General features: G+C 43.7%; 1 long non-coding RNA gene across 11 annotated transcripts in view; it reads left to right on the top strand.

The window, feature by feature from the left end:
* The window catches only part of LOC101797243 (uncharacterized), a 29,652-nt gene extending 19,971 nt beyond the window's left edge, over positions 1-9,681 (top strand). For 9 of the 11 annotated variants that reach the window (XR_005269575.2, XR_005269567.2, XR_003494567.3 and 6 more), the window contains 4 exons: positions 4,220-4,356; positions 4,913-5,129; positions 6,058-6,110; positions 7,372-9,681. This is a non-coding gene — a long non-coding RNA (uncharacterized lncRNA). The remainder of the gene's footprint in view (positions 1-4,219; positions 4,357-4,912; positions 5,130-6,057; positions 6,111-7,371) is intronic. The other 2 variants (XR_011809703.1, XR_001191330.5) reach the window with 1 other exon arrangement.
* Positions 9,682-10,027: the final 346 nt, after the last annotated feature.

Raw genomic sequence — 10,027 nt, 5'->3', positions numbered from 1 at the left:
GATTTTTCTCTGACTTTCTGGCTTGTACATGCCTGAGGCCAGTCATTACCTTGATTACAGAACAGCCTTCTATGATGTAACTGCTCTGGTGCAGAGTGGGGAGCACAGACAGAGCTCAGACACCTACCTTTCCTTCAGACAAGCTTATGAAAGCTTGTCTTGTGCTTGGGGCTGGCTGAAATTCCCCGCATGATGTACTGAAGTGGTTCCTTTACTGTGGATTCACACTGATTTTTTTCCAATTTAATTCCTTCCTTCTCACCTCCCAGATTTTTCCAATGTGTAATTTTTTTTTTTTTTAAAGTTACGATGTTTTTATTTAATTCTTCCCTGCTCTTCCTTGCTTTCGTACACTTACTATTTTGCCAAGAAATGTACTAAAGCATGTGAAGAGCAGATTTTTTGGTGGGGGTACTATTCCCCCCCCCCATCCCGTCACCCCAAGACTCTTCCTGCCCTTGCTGCACAAGTGTATGTCATTTTAACTTCATCAATATCTGAAAAAAAAATGCAGTAGCTTTAAAGTCACAGGATTTTATTTTACTTTTTTGTTGTGCTGTGACTTCTCTAAGGCTTGTGAGGTACTACTGAAGGGCTCTGTGATGGGAAAAGATAGCAAATGCCAATTTCTTTGTATCAGCAGGCTCTGCAAGGATGACTTCCTATAGTAATACCCCCTCTTACGTTCTCACCTCACCCTTTAACACCAGCTATTGCTATTTCAGGCTGTGCTGCAAACAGCAAACCCCCGGAGGAGAGGAGAGTCCCTCTCCTTTGGAAGAAAGCTTTCATGTCCTAGCTATCCTTACAGTGAGAACCTCATTGCTTTCATGAGGGATTTTGCCACATGCTGCTTTGCAAGGCACTGCAAATTAACCTGAATTTCCCAATTTTGTTTTGCACTATTTTCCACCCATCCCACTGACCAGGTTAGATTTTCGGGTGCGGGGTCTAAGCGAGGGTGGAGTGTGTATGGATAAGATGGAAATGTTATTCCTTCCTCATGAGCTGTCTGTGCAGGGAGCGTGTATTCCGCACGGGTGTACTGGTGTGCAAGGGATGCTCCGAAGCCCCCCGGCTCCCGGCTGCTCCTCCAGTGGAACAACAGTGCCAGCTGCTGGCTGCTGCCCCTGGCCGGCCTGCCGGGGTGCTTGGCCAGGCTTCTTCCCTCGGAGGGCACCCTGCTGATGGTTTGGGTACTCATCAGTGGCTTCTCCCTTTGGTAATTAGTCCCTGTCTCCGTACCAAAATAATATCCCCGTGCGGACAGGTAAGCCCATGCTGGTTGCTTTCTTTGGGACGTTTCGCACTGTTGTTGTTCCAGCACGTTTGTTTGGGTTGTTCTCAAGCCCTTTTCCTCTAACAGTCTCTGTTGTGGGCAGTGGAGGGGCTGTGGAAGGTGTTTTGTGCTTTCTGGGATGACTTTTTCATCAGTTGATGGCAGCAGCATTTTGCCAGCTGCAAATCTGAGATTCTCATTTGTGCTGCAGTCACTGTCTGCTCTGGAGAGGTGGTGGCTTATGTGTTTTTGTGCAGGGCACTGAACTGTGGTTTTGGTCAGAAAAAAAGAGGAAGAAAGTGGAGGGGGCAAAGAAGAGAATGTGCTGATACTTAGAAGCATATGTTTAATTTCATTAACATTCCAGTGAAATGCTTCAATAGATTATTTTTTTTATTTAAGGTAATATCAGTTGGAAAAGATAAGTCTGTTTCCTTAAAAGTGTCCCACAAAAAGGTGTTCTCCTCTCTTGTTTGATCCATAATCCTTTGTCTTGCCCTGTTCTTTTTCCCTTTCCAGCCCATAGTCATTTTCTAGTGGTCATGGTGTTTGCAAAAGGTGCTGGTGGGGAGAAATGAATAGGGAGTAGGAGACTGGAGAAGGAGGAAAAAAAAAAAAAAGAAAGAAAAAGAGTAAGAAGAGTGAGAGCCTTGCAGAGAAAGGGGAAAGGAGGTGAATGGGTGAAGCAAGTAACCTAGGAGGATGATTGAGGAAAGTTTGCTGGAAAAACAAAAAGGGATGGATGGGAGGAGAGAAGCAGCCAAACAAGCTGAAAGCGAATTTGATGAATCAGGGTTTCTGTGGTTTTCTTGCACCTCCCAAAGTACCATTTTTAACTCCCTCCCAGCCACAAATTTTCTTCCTAATTATTTTGGAACAGGACATAAGAGGAAAACAAATAAATCAGCTATTCTTAAACACATGTGGCGAGTCCAGGCTGACGCGCAGGTGGACTGCGGCCATGCGAGGGCTCTGCATTGAGGTCAGAGAGCTTTGGCCACCCAGCAGGCTTAGCACTGTTTCCAGCCCTCTGTTACTCTTTTCCTCGGGTGCCTTTTTTTTCTTTTTCTATTGCCTTCATAGGGAAATCTAAGCCAGGCAGGCTAGAACTAATAATAATAATAGTAATAATAATAATAATAATAATAGTAATAATAACAACAACATCAACAACAACTACTGATGTTACATGGAAAGGCAGGAACATCAAATCTCCTTCAGTGAAACTAAAACCTCAGATTTTTTGGGGAAGGTTTTGTCAGGTGAAGCTTATAAGCCCTGTGACAACAGCAACTCAGCAGAGAAGTTGCATGCACGTGCAGCGCTGCTTGCACTGTGGGTCCGGAGGCTGTCAGGTGCTTTGGTGGATGTCAGGAGCGGGAAATCTGAGCAATTAGGGGATAATCTCAGTCAGTTTTTCAAGTCAGTGATTTCCTGATTCCCAGGGGTGCTGGGAATGGTTGAAAAGTGAAACTCAGGTATTGCCTAACATCTCAGAAAGCAGAAGGCAAATAAACAGAAAAGGAGTTTTTAATTCTAGGCTCCCCTAACTAAATAGAAAACTGCTACTGCCCTGAGCTAAAAAGTTAAATGAGTGTTTGGGATTCTTGTTTTTTGTTTGTTTTGTTTATTTGTTTGTTTGCTTTGTTTATTAACTAATGATTTTGAAAATTACTGTAAATTATTGTAATTGTGACTATAACAGTAGCTGTAGGCAGAGAAAGCAGCAGATCCAAGCACTCCAAGCAAATCAGAAGGGTAACTACTTCACAGTAACACCTGTGAGTGCCACTCAAGCTGAATGCTCTCACAACTCTCTTTAAACTATTTTTTGTGAGAGGGAAAGAAGGGGGACATTACTTTTGCTCGTTCAGATAGTTTTCTACCAAAAGAAATGTGTGCCAGACCTGGCACAAGGAAGCGTGTAGAGGAGAACGAAGTATAACCATCCCCTTTCAGCGACAGCAAGCTGTTAGGCTGGCCCTAGCCATACCACATAACTTCGCTATGGTGTTTGGGAGGTAGACGACATACAAGCATGTTAATATATGAGGGTAGATTTAATCTAATGGGCCAACTACACTGAGCTGGCATTGTGCAAGAACAAAGCTCTGTAATAAGAAATGTTATTGTGATGCTTGTGTTTTCAGTTTGGATATTATGTGGCACTCAGTTGGATTCCTTCTTTGCTTGTTCATTGCTTGAATAACCTAATTGCTGTGTTTTATTTTAAATTGCAGAGTAAGAAGTTTTTATTTAGCATTATAAACTCATTTCACAAAGGATTTTTTTATAAGAGTTTTGTTGTTTATGTTGCTCATTATGAGTCTTTCGAGGTCTGCAATTTTAATGTTTTATTTGTATCAGCTTTAGCTGAACCTATAAAATAACTGTTAAAATCTGTTCATTAAAAAAAAAAAAAAGAAAAAAACGAAAGAATATCACAGATTTGGTAAACAGCAGGAACTTATTTGAGTCAGTAAAGGCATGTCTGGAAGCCTGAGGGAGGGGTGCCAGAAGTGGCTGGAAAGGCAACAGACAAAGCACAGAAACAATGGGACATGCAGGAGAACGGGATGTCCCCTTCAGGGGAGCTGTTCCACTAAAAGAACCCCCCTAACAAACTTTCTAAGGTTATCAAAAGTAAAATAAAGCACATGTGCTGAAGGAAAGAGAGATTAGGACTCTTTTTTCCTACTAACTTGCCATTGGTACTCAGTGCTGCTGTGCAGCTTCCACCTGGAGACTTGCAAAAATCTTATGAAGCTCCCCAGGAGCTGGTGAGTGGTTAAAAGACCAGTCTCAAGTTCCTATTTGAACACATGTAGCATTTTCTTTCCCAATAAAACATCTACCTTACTGGTCTGGTTTGGACTCAGATGCCCTTGCACTGTCCCTCTTTGCCCTGAGCCACTCTTGCTTTCTTCCCCAAATCTCCAGGTTTCAAACTCTTCCTATGCACCAAGGGTCTGAACCCATCTCACACATCGGGAGCACATCCAGATGTGAGAAAAGGCATATAACAAGGAGCCACTTATGAAGAAGATTCTGTGAAATTGATTTCTTCAGTACAACCAGTACGTTGCTAATGACGATGTTTTGACTGTTACTGATATAAATAATTGAGCTGGATGTCATGTTAATATTTTTTATTTAATTGAACAAAATGAAAATCTTTGGCTGACATGTGGCTGCAATCTTGAAGATTTTGTTCTGCAAAAAAAATATTTTTCTTGGTTTTCATTCAAACAATTATTTTAGATAAGACAGCATTTTTTAACCAATTGAAAATACAAATTGAAAATATTTTTGGCAGCTGATCACAGGTAATTAAAAAAAACCCACAAACCAAACCAAACAAAAACCAACCAACCAACCAAACAAAACCGACTATCTAGGAAGCTCTTCATAAGTTAAAATTTACCATATTTCAGCCAGGAGAAGCATCAGTATTAGCATCAGTAATTCATTCTCAAAGGTGAGATAAGAACAGTGCAATTGCAGGTGGGATTCAGGTACCTTCAACCAAACTGAAGCTTTTTGCAGGGAGGCACATGGCAGGTGACATCTTCATTGACTGTTTAGGATGTAAGCCATTAGTCCTGTCTCTCCCTCCACTTCTTTTTCTTGCAGGGCTGCTTTCTGACCATTCCAGCTGTGCAATCAGACAAGCAGCAGCACTGACAGCAGAGAAGAGAAAAGTGTACAAGCCTGTCCAACTCCAGGCTGCAGCTGTGTGAGAAGCAATCCAGTTACACAAACCTCAACAGCAGCCATGCCTGAGTGCTGTGGGAGAATGCTCTTGGTCATTCCTCATCCATTTTTCCTATGGGATACTTGAAAACACGGGGTTTGTATGCATGTTAAGTCTACGATAATTTGTCTACTTGAGTCAGTGACCAGGTTAAGGTGTGGTCTGTAATGCTACCCGGGGAAAGAGAATACAGCTTTGAGAGATGTTCCTCCTTATGTACATCCTTTGAGGGTTTGGAGCAGACCAACCGGGAGTTCATAGACTCCCAAGGGACTTAAAGGATCCTCCCTGCACATGAAATTTTGGAAACTCACTATAGCTTTGATAGAAAATGTTCCAGGGTCAAATTGTACTAAGTGGACAAGCCAGCAATCTTTCAATTTCAAGGAATGTATCCTACTTAAAAGCATGTCTCTGGCTGTAGTGAAGACAGACTGGATGACTTTGGTGTGCTCGAGGGCAGGACTGTCACCCAGACAGGCTCAGACAGGTGGGAGAAGTACGCCAATGGGGACCTTAAGAAATTCAACCAGGAGAGATGCTGAGTTCTGCACTTGGGCTGGATGAACCCTGGTGCTGATAGAGGCTGGGGAGCGGTTTGGCAGGAAGGGCCCTGAATGTATTGACTTGGGGGGCAGTAGTCCTCAGAGGTACTGGAGTGGGGACAAGAGGCAGAGCAGCCTGGTCTGAGCTTTGTTTGAGCAAGCGGTAGAACTAAAGAAATAGCAGGTTTTCATCCTCAGTCTGCCCCCATCTTGCCATGAGAAGCCACTGCCTCAGCTTTCCTGGTGCAATTGTTTCTCTCATTAGTTTTAAACCCTGTCCTGCCAAGTGATTTGGGTTCCAAACCAGAAGAGTCCTGGTATAGCTGTGTATAGTTCATTTCACTTTCATGCAGGCGTGAGCTCCTCTAAAGCCATATACTCCTCTGAGTAAAGGGAGCGAGTTACATGCTTTTTTATCCATCACAGACCCTAGAAATAACCGTCCCCTTACTGTGAATATATACATTTTTTCCTAACAGAGAAGCTGTCCTGAAAGACGAGCACAGAGAAGGCGAAGGATCTCTGCAGCCAGGTGAGATGTTCGGTGGGAGGCAGGTGCTGTTTCTTCGTCCAACAGCAGCAGGGTGGCACACCTCTGGGTCAGGCAGGTGGCAGTCTGTCCCTGCAGGGACAGCTGTCCGTCCCCAATGGGACAGCTGTCCCTGCCCACGGGCTGCAGCAGGAGCGCCGTGTGCGCAGTGAAGGGAGCCGCGGTGCCACTAGGTGTCCCTTGTCACCCGAGTGAAGTATGTCGCTCGTCCCCCTGGCTTCTTCTTCCTCTTTTCACTTAATTCTCCAAGGGAAGAGAGTCCCTTGTAGGAAGGTGTTTGTTCTGACGGGGCGTTTCTTCCAGGGGCAACCCAAATTTCCCCGCTGGTAGCGCTAGGAAATGCCGGGTAGCTCAGCTGGACAGTGTGGCGGTGGCTGACTTCTGCCAACCCCAACGCAGGCTTGGGCAGCATGAGGGGGTCCTGGCAGCCCCCCAGCAGAGCTGCTGGGATCAAGGGCACGTAGCTTTGGGGTTTTCTTGCACCCTCGTGGTGACTTGGATCTTTGGGGTGGGTTCCTATTGAAACTGACACCCACTGGGGACCCAGCCTTGCGGGGACAGCAGAAGGCACTTGCCAGGCTCCTCGGGGAGGTCCTCAGGGCCACCTCTCTCCTTGCTGGTGTGGCCGTAGCCCCAGAAGCTTTGTGCCTCCCTGCAGAGAGGGGAAGGGGCTGTGGGGAGAGGCAGCAGCCCCTGGGGGAGGTGGGCTGGTGTAGGTATATGGCACGGAGCAGGGAGAGTTTGGCAAGGCTCTTGGAGGCAGTGCCTAAGGGGGCACAGGGAAACCTCCCTAGCTTCTTGCTCCTTCCTGTCCTCCCCAAACCTCTCTTTACATTTCCCGGCCCTAGCAATAGGACTGTGCTGGTCTCTCCTGCAGTCCTGTAAGAGTTAATTCCTCCCTGTGCCGTAGATGTGTGGCCGTGTTTTCACTGGAGTGGAAGCTGCGCTTCCATATGTCCCTCGCTCCCACAGCTGACACCTCGGTGCGGGCATCTGCGCCGCTTGGCAAGCCCGTGCCCTTGCAAGGATTCAACTGAGCTTGTGTGGGGCAAGTCCTCCCTGCCCCTGTCCCCCCCAGTGCTCCGTGTACCTTGTGCTGCTGCTGCACACCTAGGGAGATGCACGTGTCCCCACACCGCTCTGAAAGCATCAGTGAGGGATTATCTGCCCGGATGGTGTTTAGTGCATTATCAGTATTTCTTGAATGTGGGTAAGAACTGATGGACTGTAATCTGTTTCTTAGGATGTGCTGCTGCGGTGTGCAATTGCACAAACCAAGCTGTTGTGTATTCAGAGTCGCATCTGCCTGCCCAAATGACCAAAATGAAGTATTTGCTGCTTTCTACTTTATTTAAACCTGCGGGAGCCAGTAATGCTCATCCTCCTCATGCACCAAGGTATCCACATGTGCTACTCGCCATCCTGGGACTTCTTCACCGAGCAATGTCTGAGCAAATCTCCTAAAACAGAACAACTGCTCGCAGATTATTATGATCATAATTTGGCTGACATAGCCTTTATTACTAATGGTGATGCTGGAGATGGAAAACCCAGCTTGATTCTCAGATCCCTGCTGGAAAGTAATAAAATAAAGAGGAACAAAATCCATGAGTGTATTTGCTACCAAACCTTTGAAAAACACAAAAATGGAACCCTGCCAATACTGTTGCTGGCAATTTTTCAGACCAGAGCCTCTCTCCAAGATAGCGTTAGAATTGGAAGTGCATTTTGTATCTATGGCATTAGTATCACATTGTGTACAAACGGGGAGTTTACAATTATTTGACATTTATTGGTTTGCATTGTAATTATTGTGTGCTGCTCTTATATCTTCAGTCTATTTTTAAGCACCTTCCAGTAACGTAATAATTAGAAAATAACCCCAGTTATTGTGAAAAATGTGTTTATTTTGTTAACTGAAAGAATGGACAAAAGAAGTGCTTCAGTGGAAGTGCTCTTATAAAAATGGAAGGTATTGCAGTTTTTCAGTGAGGTCTTTGTTGAGAAGATCGGCTAAGGGAGGTTGGATTTTACATAGTCTCCTTTGTCCATCTTTGTGCAGTGGCAGAATTCACAGCTAATTCTGATGGCAGAAGCTTCTCCTGGGGTGGTAGCTGAGGATGATATAATATCATGTACAACCATAGGAAACTTCCCCAAGCCATAGCTAGGATTTTGAATAACAGAATGAGCGTTTGGTACTAAGAAACAAGCCTGCGGTACTAGGAATACAGAAAAAGCTATTAAAATTTTAAACGTAAAAAAGAGCCACTTGATAAAATCAGTAGCAAATAAAAGAGGAATGTAAATGTAATTTCATTGATTGATTTCACTTCCTCTCTTTTTTCATGTTAATATATTTTTGTCCCTTAATTCATAACCACACGGTAATTAAAAAATGCAAGAAAAACTAACTTTTTACCACGCTAATTAAACTGTATGTCACATAGGCATTTGGGGAGAATTTCCCATGCTTTCCAGTGTGAATGGAAGGAAAGAGCAGTGGTGCTCACTTTAAACTCGATTTTTCTCTAGTACCTTGCAAAAAGGCTTCATTGTATTTTGATTAATCCATGCTTGGTCCACCTCGGATGTTTCCATGGAAACAGATTTTTTTTTTTCTTGATGGCAACTGTTAGGCTCGGGAAGGTTCCTCTCTGCACAAAACCATTCCAGCTCCTAAAGAACTACATGTTGGAAATTTAATATACATAAACAAAACTCCCAAATTCCTCCTTAGTATCATTGTCATCAATGCTAATAGAGAACTGTTTTCTTAATGATACACAATGGTGCTCTTTCACTCCACAAGAAAATAGAATAACCTTATTATTCTGCAAGAGAGCACTTTCCTTGGTCCAGAAAAAAATTAGCCTGCAAACCTCTCAAAATTAAATTTTAAGAGTTCTGATGTGTGAATATTATCTAGTTCTGGACATAAATCATTTGGCTTAATGGCTGTTAAAATTGAATTAAACCTGTCTTGTAGATTGGTAGTAATTTGAACAAATTATTCTTGTGTGTCACTTTTTTTTTTTTTTTTTTTTTCCCCAAAGAAAAAAACATTCTCTTAATGCATGCTCCTATGATATTTGGAATAGGTTTTGAAAATCAACCAATAGAGGGAGCATTTGTGTGGTATTATTAATTTAACAAAGTGGTTGGAAACATGACCATCATTTCTCATGGTGTATTTGGACAGCACAACTTTATCTAAAATTATTAGAATTCTTAACCATTTGCAAAAATACAAAAGGTTTTGGTTTGGGGTGTTTTAATTTTCAAAAAATCCAGTCTTAACTTCTGCTGACAGTACAAGTAGCTATTTTAAATTGATGGGTGGGTTTATTGTCTGGAAAACTGGATGTCCTAGACCACAGAGAATTTACTGTTTTTGTTAAAAAGTAATTGTTGCTTAAAAATACCTAGAGGAAAATGATTTAAACACCTCTAATTGATATTTGAGTTCTTACTTTCATTACATCTAGGAGTACCACTCAGACTTCAAGATCCCATCATATAAGATGCTATAGAAATACAGAATGTAAATATTTTTTTTGTTGTTGTTTGTTTATTGTAATGCCCTGGCACCAGTGATTGTAAAAGTCAGGGCAGAGATGACAGAAAAAGATCTACTGATACTCCCTTCCCCTTCCCCTTCCCCTTCCCCTTCCCCTTCCCCTTCCCCTTCCCCTTCCCCTTCCCCTTCCCCTTCCCCTTCCCCTTCCCCTTCCCCTTCCCCTTCCCCTTCCCCTTCCCCTTCCCCTTCCCCTTCCCCTTCCCCTTCCCCTTCCCCTTCCCCTTCCCCTTCCCCTTCCCCTTCCCCTTCCCCTTCCCCTTCCCCTTCCCCTTCCTTCCCCTTTGTGACACGGAATATGCCAAATGGAAGATCACTTTGA

The sequence above is a fragment of the Anas platyrhynchos genome, chromosome 1 (assembly GCF_047663525.1).
Source record: "Anas platyrhynchos isolate ZD024472 breed Pekin duck chromosome 1, IASCAAS_PekinDuck_T2T, whole genome shotgun sequence".
Taxonomy (NCBI): Eukaryota; Metazoa; Chordata; class Aves; order Anseriformes; family Anatidae; genus Anas; species Anas platyrhynchos.
The sequence above is the reverse complement of the archived record's forward strand: the minus strand, read 5'-3'. Positions and strand labels throughout refer to the sequence as shown.